We start from the raw sequence: 9,849 nt of genomic DNA, 5'->3' as shown, positions 1-9,849 counted from the left end.
GGGCATGGGGAGGGGAGAGGGGCAGTCAGAGATTGTGGGACAAACGCATTCGCCGGATGCTTCTACCAGAACGGTCTCTGGAGGGAGTTGAGTGGGTGATGCGCCATGCTTCTCCTCTGGCACATGCTCCCATCTGGACCGGGCGGCTAGGGGCTCAGCTGTTATCAGCCAGGCAGGGGCTCGGGCCAGTTCCTAGTGGGAGCTGCCAGGTGCCCTGGAGGTGGAAGGGCCCTGGGGGATGAGCATGGGGCTCTCAGCCACTAGATGTCAGCCTTGGAAAGGGAACAAGAAAGGCCAGGCAGGGCTTGCAGCCAGGGGCTGCCTGCCAGCATCTCCCCTCCCCCGCCCAGAGTCAGGCCGGTGCAATGCTCCCTTGCCGCAGGCTATCAGCACACGATGCTCTCGTGGTGGGTGCAGGGCCTCCTCTGCAGAGGGCCCCTCGCTGCTCCAGTCCCCTCCTCACCTGGGGCCGGGGGCAGTGCCAGACAGGTAGCATGGCGCTGAATGGGCCCAGTGCATGGCAGGCTTTGGCTCACTGCACCGCCTGGTGTGGCCATGTCGGAGCCAGGCTCTGGCTGGGCTCTGGAGCCGGAGGACAGAGGCAGGGCTGGTGCAAGTCACTTGCCGGCTCTCGCCCAGCCAGATGAGGGGTGAAAAGGTCAGCCCGCCCTGTGCAGAGGCAGCTCCCCTTCCCAGTGCGCTGCCTTCTGGCTGGGATTCGCAGGTGTCCACAGGCTGCAGTCACAGGGCCGGAGAGGCCAGCTCACATGGAGAATATGGCACGGCTCTGTCAGCAGCATGGGTAAGTGACCCCTGCCTCCTCCAGGGCTCTAGGAACCCAGGGTGGGGCTCGGCCCCTTGGTCTGCGAGGCCGCTGGTAACTCAGTGCCATAGGGACACCCACAGTGAGGGGCCCTCCAGCCACCCAGAGGTGGGGCTGGCATGGCAGTGCCCTTTCCATGCCCACCCAGCTTCCCTTGCTCCCCAGAGCATGCTGGGATGAAGGACCCTGCCCTGGACCAAGATAGGAACTGCTGTGGCAAAGTGCCTGCCTGACGCTAAAGCCGGTGGCATAGGGGCTGTGCTCACATGCACCCCCTTGTAAGCACACACAAAGCCAGGAAACGTGCCTGTATTTTTCCTCCCAGCCATTGGGCTCCTCTCACTGCTCCGTCAGCCTGTTGGCCGTGAAGGTTGGTTTCCCGGTTAGGGAGGAAACCCAGACACGCTGCGCACGTAGCACAAGCCAGGGGAACTCTTTGCAGGGGCCAGATAAACCAGCTAAGAACTGGAGGTGGCCGGGGAGCGTTGTCTAAGGGATCCGAGCTGTTGGGACTGGGAGTCAGGGCTCCTGGGCTGCATTCTTGGCTGTGGGAGGAGGTGGCGTCTAGTGGATTAAAGCAGGGGTGACTGGATTCCTGGGGCTTGGTCACAGGCCTGAGTTTTCTGCCCTGTAAAATGTCTATAAGAATCCTGGAGGGTGAGTTCATGCTTGGGGGTCCTCAGTGGAAAAGCGAGAGGGCAAGACAAAGCTCTGTCCAGCGATAGCTGTGTTGTTAGGCCCGGGTGCCAGTCTCTGCTGTGTGCTGGGCTCTCATGAGTGGTCTGTTGCAGGATCCCACTCTGGGTGGCACCTGTCCTGGAGCAAGCAGCAACAATGAAGTGTGATAGGAGCAGGAGGCACCAGGCCTACAGACTCATCCGCCGGCGGCTGGTGAGAGGAAGGGAGGTGGGGAAGGAGCCCAGCCTTTTGCTTCAGGCTCCCCTCGAAGAGAGGGGGCCTTGGGAGCGAAGGGGAGGCTAACGTAAACCTGGCTCTAGTGTTACATCGGGTACATGTCTACGTGGCACGTGTGCGGCGCAGTGGGCTTCCAGGGACTACAGAGCTGCACGGCTAGCTCGGGCATGGACAGTGGGTTTGCAATAAAGTAAAGGCAGCTTCCACTGGGCCTGAATTTACAGCACCGGTACCAGGGACGGTCCGCAGCCTTACGCTGTAGTGATTTCCATGATCTACATGTGGTGCCAAAGTTCATGGCAAAGAGGCATGTGATGGGGCCCTTTTCACATCTGCTTTGGGGAGGAAATGGTTGTGTACAATGCGCCCATTTTGTATTATTGTCCAGCGTAACCTGTCTGCTTGTATTTAAAGTGGGAAGGAGGAATAGGCCTGGAGAAAACAAAGTATCCAACTTACATTTACCCAAAGGAGCTGAAGAACTTAATGAGATCTGCCTTCCCAGCAGGGGTCTGCAACTATCCCGACCCAGGCCACAGCAAGGTACGTGCCTGGAAAGCCCTTTCCTGCTGCATCGGGCAGCCTCTCTGAGGTCACAGCATTAGAGAGGGTTAATGATCAGAGAAAGGGAAGTGTTAAAGCTTCATCTCATGTTTCTGTGCTTGGGGCAGGATGCAGAAAGCTAATAAACCAGGGATGGTGAGTAAAAAAAACCTGCTGCTCATGCCTGCATCCATCCCAGCTCCCAAGTCAGGCAGGGAGGGACATCACCCAGTATTAATAATTTTCTGCCTGCACAGCCAATTAATTATTGGTGAGAAAGCACAGTGGCCACTCAGAGCAGGGGCTGAGGACGAATCTGTCTTGCCGTTTCTTGCAAAAATCCAGGCCTGGATCTCCTAAGAGGGGATTCTAATGCCCTGGCAATTCTAGGCTAGTCATCCTGGCAGCCCACGTGCCTCTGCTCTGCAGTTGCAACAGGCAGGACCAGGCCTGTCAATTGCTTGGGGTGGGACTTGGCTCTCCACAGCAACCGGTGGGCTCCTAGTCCCTGGCTTTCCCTGAGCGAGAGAGCTCAGGCCATCCACAGAAGAATCCCAGTTTGGCTCCAGAGTGACTCTCTTTCTGCTCTTCTTTGGGGTAAGGGGACTTTGCGCCCCACGCAGAAGTAAAGAGCTGCTCTGCATGCCCCTCCCTTGCAGCTGAGCCCAGCAAGGCAGCTGCCCTTCCAGTGTCTCTGTGAAGCCCTCCCTCCAGGGCACACTAGCTCTGCTCATGAGCTTCAGCTACAGCTGTTGGCAGCTCAGCTCCATGAGGCCTGATCCTGGCTCCTGCAGCTGCAGAGCAGAAAGCTCCATTATGGGAACCATGAGCCTGGCTGCAAGAGACCAGCATCCCAGCACAAAGACTCCCCGCCGGCCTGGCTCTCTTCCTTTGCGGTAGCACTGAGGGCCCCTTCTTGTGCTTACAAGGGGTAAGACGGGAGCTTTGTGATTCTCCCCCGCCCAGCTAAACCATAAGCGTCTAAGGGCATAACAGGGGGCCAGAGTCTCACTAGCGTAACTTGGCGCAGTTCACCCACTCCCATGGAGCCAGGCAGCATTGGTGTGGTTGTGTCGGTCCCAGGATATTAGAGACAGGGTGGAGGAGATGTAATCTCTTTTGAGCTATCCCGGGCTCTTCCTGAAGCTTTATCTTCCTGAAGAAGAGCTCAGGGTAGCTCAAAAGCTTGTCTCTCTCCCCAAGAGAAGTTGGCCCAGTAAAAGATGTTACACCTCCCCCCTCTGGTCTCTCTCCCACAGACCAGGAATTACAGCAGCTGGGGATCTGACCCAGAACCATGTTGTGGGGCCTGTCCGCAGGTGGGGTGGGGGAGAACACACCTCTACCGCTCACGCGGTGGGCTGTAACTTTCTGCATCGTCCTGTTCGAAGGTGGTACATGTGACGCTTGAAGACCTGCGCCTGCTCGACCACCCTGGGGCAGGGAGCGCGCAGCCGTTTGCAATAGAACCTCCTCCCCCGGCAGCAGAGCATTTACTGGAACAGGAGGGAATGAGGCAGCAGCAGGAGCCACATGGTTAATCTCACCCTGCTTTGGCACCGTACCCCAGGGCTCCAGCCACACCCCTCCCCCCAAACAGTCCTCCCAACTCACTCCATTACAGCCACGTCTCACTGGCAGGTCTCAAGCTCTCTCCCCAGGAGCCCACCCTACAAGCAAAAACACCTTTGTACCCACCTGCAGCCAGCCCACTTCCCCCAAAGGGCAAAATGCTGAGTTCATTCCCATTTCTCTTACCTATCACTATGGCCCTGGCTTGATTTTCCACCCAGCTACTATTCCCCTCGTGAGATCTCCTGCCAGAAGAAACCAGCACAGCTTGTCTGTCACTCCACCCTGGAAAGAGAGGTTCTTGACTGTCCCCAAAAGGTTTTGCATACAAGTGTCAACAGAAGAGCTGTGTGGTGATGGGGGTGAATGCTTTTCCAGCAGCCCCAAGCCCAGGGAGCAAAATAGGCCCCATAGATGTACAGTATACCCTTTCCCCTGACACAGGAGGTGAGGTAGGTCTGAGGGAGAGCCTTAAGCTGTGAACACTCATTTCCATTGTCCTGGTCTAGGAATTGCCATTGGTACAGCTATGCTCTCAGGGGGTGTGAAAAGTCTACTCCCCTGAAAGACGTAGTTATACTGACCTAACCCCCAGTGTAGTCAGTGCTAGGTCACTAGAAGAAATCTTCTGTTGACCTAGCTACTGCCTCTCAGAGAGATGGATTACTGACACTGATGAGAAGCCCTCCCTGTGGCATAGGTAGCAGCCAAGTAGTGCATCCCTTTCCAGCCATTACAGAGTGACCATGGGCAAGTCATTTCACCCTTCTGTGTTTGTTTCCTCAATCACAATTATCTGACAAAAGTGGTTCATGCTTTGAGAGCCTTATATGAAAAATGCTGGAGAAGTGCAGCGCTAAGTATTCCCTACTCATTTCTGTTCTGACAGGAGGATGTGTTGTGAATTTCATTTTTGTTAATAAAGGCTTTATGAAACCAGATCTCTTACTGAGGCTGCTGTAAGTGGACAAAATGTGAACAAAATTAACTCCTGCTGAACTCTTTTCAGAAGCACATTTAAGCTAACGACTTCACTTTTGACATTAAATTATATTGCTGGGAAAATGTTCTCTGTAATGGACAAACACCTCTGCCCAGGAATGTGAAGACAGGCTGCAGAAGGGAGCCTGCTGGGGAGGCTTAGTTTCAGTTTGGTGCTGGGTGGAGGAATGCAGGGAACCCCAGGGCTGGGGTCTAAGCTCCCTGCTCCCCAGAAGGACTTGACTGAGGGGTCCTGGTTGTACCCACAACCTCTGTTTTGGACTGTGTTCCTGTTGTCCAATAAACCTTCTGTTTTACTGGCTGGCTGAGAGTCTCAGTGAATCCCAGGAAGAGGGGTGCAGGGCCTGGACTCCCCCACACTCCGTGACAATTACCATGTAAATGTTTTCAGCTGCAAACCACAGCACTGTCTCATAATCCATAAGAGCTGCAGGATTCTTGCTGTATAAGATCTGGTGTTAGGCTGTTGCAAATTATTCCACTCTGCTAGTCAAATTAAATGGATAAGAACAGAGCCTAGCAAAATCTACCCTGTAGCGGCTAGATAATGTTAAATGAGGTTACTAGTAGATTAACCTGTTTAAAATAGTTCGTCTATTCATCTTTCAGGCAGCAGTATGTTAATCTGAACCATTTGTTATGGTCTTAAATTTTCAATAGGAGACATTTTTAAAAAGGAAAGAAAAACTGAAGTGACTTTAGTGCTTATGGACTTGAGAGTCATGGTGAATGAAATCCTCTATCCACTGATCAGGTATAGTACAGGTAACAAAGGTCTTCCTCCAGTGTGTCCTGCCCAGGTTACAAAGCCATCACCCGCACAGGGCTAGGAATGACTTCACTACAAACGTAGCTGATCGTTTGCTCCATGTGGAGATTGGCAACAGGGCCAATTAGCTTCAGTAGTGATGGTGGACCTTGTGAGAGTTGGAATGCAATACTATGCTCAGGACTGTACAAACAGTGATGTAGACCTCTGTCCATCACACTGCAGTGCAAGTCCCCAAACTCATTTCACACATGCCACCAACTGGCCACTTGGTAACTGCATCTGAGGAAGTGAGCTGTAGCTCACGAAAGCTTATGCTCTAATAAATTGGTTAGTCTCTAAGGTGCCACAAGTACACGGCTGTTACTCTGAAACTTGGTAACTACCATCACTATTAACCAGTGCCCTAGAAGTGGAGAGCTCCTTTTCCTGGCACTGGGGTCTTGTTTCCTTTCTGCCCCTCCCCACACCACACCCTTTGAGCTGTACATGTGTATAGATGGGAGGAGTCTACAGATGCAACATTACAGAACAGTGCTGAATTGAAAACAAAGTGCAAAAATTAGTGGAAACAAAGTTGTATATATTACAATAAAATAAGCTTCCAATGCTGGCTTCAGTGCCATTGCAGAATTATACAGAACATGACATGAATGTTACAATGCACAGACATGAAACCCAGTCACGGTTAAACTGCTCTCCTTTTTAATCAGTTTTTACAGAATGATATAATACATTAATAATCACAGTAGAGACAAGATGGGTTTCCTGTATACAAGATTGTGCAAGCTCATTAATTTAAATTTTTAAAGGCTTTACCAGTTTCAAGAGAGGCAGTACAAAGCTTTTAAATAGAGGTGAAGCACAATTAAAGGTACAGAACACACAACAGTAACTCAGCGATTAATTCTCAAGTAGTACAGGCTCAACCAAGCTATCAGCTGTTACCCAAATAAAAGGAGTACTTTTCCTTCCCAACAGTCCACCATGTTTTCTGCTGCTCCAGGTCTCCTGCCACACAGCTAGCCTAAGGCTGCTTTATTTATATGCCTCATAAATTACTAGACTTTAGACAAATATCTTCACTTTCATGCAGCTTTGAGAAGTGGGACTGCTCTTGACTGCTTCCCCTTTCTTAGCCTACTAATTTCCCTCTACGAACTATTCAGCATTAACATGGCAATGAAATCGCAAATTTCTGCTAGAATTTGGCTTCACAGAACATCAGCATTTTCAAACAAACAATCTGATCCAACACTTGGTGTGCCCCACAAACTCACCTACAGTAAAGAGGATTGTGTTTGTGGCTTCTTCCTAAAATTTATGGCAGTTACATTCAGTATTTGGTAGTACCAAAAAAAAAATAAAATAGGCCATACATTGCAATTCTTCTTAAAGAACAAGCTTTAAAAAGATAAATGATCAGGGGTTAGAAGTAAAAGGGGATTCCCCTGAAGAAGAACGAACCAAGCCTCTTCCCTCCTGCTCCCCATCCCAACAGAGGAAAATAATGCCTTTGTAACATGTATGGGCCCAATCATATGAAATCACAGACAGGTGAGTACTCCTTACTCATATAGGCAGCACCCTGAACTTCAATAATTGTGCCTTGAGTCTGCATATATGATCTGCTATTAATAACCTCCACTCCCCACCTCCCAAAACATTTCTCAGTTCACCGTTAAATGGCTGAAGTAATTCTAACAGCAAGCACTGAAGTCATGAGTACTGATTCAATGCAATGTGTGCGCATGGCTGGTTGGAGCCTTTTGGCAAAACAGTTCTTTTACTGTTTGGTCCTTAATGTGCTTTCCCTCTTTATTTTCTTACTATTGCACAACAGAAAACTTAAAGTCATCTTCCTGTACATATAATTTAACATTTTAAAACAAAATCAGAACACTAGGAAAAAATAGAGACATACACTACCATAAGATTCCTAATTCTTTGGAAAGCCAAATTCTTTTACTACATTTATAACATTGTATAAAAGGCTTTTATAGCAGGTTAAAAAAGAAGCAACGGACCATTCTGCTGTGAAGATTCTCACCTACGTTGGGGTGTATACAAATATTAACCATTTTTAAAATAATTTTATTTAAAAAATTGTTCAAGTTCTTCAATAACTTTTCTATACAGAAAAGCAGTGAAGTGATACAAATGTAAAGAAAATGTTTTTTGCCAGGAGAAAGAACTTTCCAGTAAAGAGAATAAATCCTGAAGACCCGATCAAGCTGATCAACTCCTTTGTGTCCAGACGGCTCATAATTAAAAGGTAAGATGCATGATAACCATTGACTATCATTTGCTCCCCCTTAGACAGCTTATATGTTAAATATAAGAAAACAGTTTAGAATAAGACAGGTTTTAGAGACCAAATATTCTCTGTTACTAAAACCAAAAATTGCAGAATTAAGGGTACGTCAGTAGTTTGATATCAACACAGCAAATACTCAGTGATAATTTAACACAACAGAACGCTTCTGAATTGTGGTATAACAAATGTACATTGCTTTTAGATGTAATTCTGACTCTCTCTTAAAGGGCAATATTGTGCTTTGCTGCTGAATGTTATTGGTCAGGGCTGTGAATGCAATATATTAGCACCAAAAAACCATGACGACTACACAACTAGAGTATTACAATGCCATTCAGACTCAAGATCACAGTAAAGCAGACTACAGCAACTCCATTGCTACTAGAAAGTATTGCTGTACCCTGTAAGTCTATAATAGAGGAGAAAGACTATAAACAAAACTTAAAAAAAAAAAATCTCACTTGAATCCCCATGATTTATTTAACATGATAAAAATGATATACTGAATTACACATTAACGATTAAGTCCTTGAAAACAAAGGTTTCTTTCACTGAATTATGCCTAGACGGGTAACACAGTCACATCTCAATTACTTAATACTGTACATAGATTGTTCTAATTTCAGTTAATGACTTTCAGAAGTAATAGTTTCTTAGATTTTTATGGATTCCCTTTTTAAACAGCTCATGTGGCCTCTAACATGTGGTATGTTGGCCTTTTTAAGTACACAAAAAAATCTTCAACCCATTTTTGAGCAGTGTTTAGAAATATAAACAGTTCTTCTATTTAAAGAAGGGATGCAAATTATGTCATTTCTTTTACTGCTCAAAGCCAGCAAATCTGGCTCACCTCACTGCCAGGAAAGTGATGGGCACTGGTAGGAAGAGGAGAGAGCGAGGAGTAATGCTGGCATCAAGGGGTTAAGCAGTGTGCCTTTTAAAAAATAAATTGATTGCAGTCCTTTTTTTAAGATAGATCTACAATGACAACGGCCAGTGACCACTCACACAAGTATCAGAAATGGCTTGGGCCAGCTATGGGAATGCTACTATTTCACTCGTCAAGGAAGTGCACCTGCTCTTCTCGTAATTGTCAGTGTCAAAAGGGAGAGGGGGTGAGACATCTGCAAAGATTCCCTGAACTAATTTCATGATGTGTTTTATAAAGGACAATGTGGTACTTTAACATATTTTATATGAATAGTAAAACCTGCACTGCTAGAGAAGATGATACAAAGAACACATAGTAAAAAAAACATTCACTGAAACCCCTGGCATGTGTATTTAATGTGAATAATCAAAATATATATTACAGTTTCAGGTTCTGTAAGGAATTCTGTTTGGGGTTTGTACAGTATACACAGTATTTCAGATGAAAAATATTACAATAAGGTATATACTATTCCTTTTTATATTAGAACTTATCTATTGAAACTTACAGCCCCTCTCCTCTATAAATCCAAACTATTTATTTAAAACGCTCTAATTCCCGACCCCAAAATTTTAAACTTTCAAGTGAGAGCCCTGTGAATTGTAAATTCCAGTTTCAGAAAGTTCTGTAAACTTTATTAAAATTTTAATAAATATTTAGGTTTGCCCTTTTTAAATTTATCCTATTGAGGAAGTCATCTCATTACCCAATACAGTATGTCACAACCTGCTGTAGGAGAGAGAAACTGCTTGTTTGCTGGTTGAAAAGATAATGAGTCCAAAGATGACTGCAGTTTATTAAATATTCTATAATATATTTACATTGTCCTCAGGTTTTAATTTTACCATAGGTGAAGTACAATTAATAATTATGTCAACTGCTACAAATTTTCAGTGCAGCTGGTGTTTTCTTACAAAAGGTGTATTAAGCTAGAAAGGCTCTTAAAAGTGCTTGCCATGATCTTTTTGGTTGGAAAC

General features: G+C 46.8%; 1 long non-coding RNA gene across 1 annotated transcript; it reads left to right on the top strand.

Annotated features, from left to right (window-relative positions):
• Window positions 1-405: 405 nt before the first annotated feature.
• On the top strand, window positions 406-4,816 carry LOC144929506 (uncharacterized). The gene is made up of 3 exons (XR_013634763.1): window positions 406-802; window positions 2,153-2,281; window positions 3,673-4,816. It is a non-coding gene; the product is annotated as an uncharacterized LOC144929506 (long non-coding RNA).
• Window positions 4,817-9,849: the final 5,033 nt, after the last annotated feature.

This window comes from Lepidochelys kempii, chromosome 16 (genome assembly GCF_965140285.1).
Source record: "Lepidochelys kempii isolate rLepKem1 chromosome 16, rLepKem1.hap1, whole genome shotgun sequence".
NCBI classification, from domain to species: Eukaryota; Metazoa; Chordata; order Testudines; family Cheloniidae; genus Lepidochelys; species Lepidochelys kempii.
The sequence above is the reverse complement of the archived record's forward strand: the minus strand, read 5'-3'. Positions and strand labels throughout refer to the sequence as shown.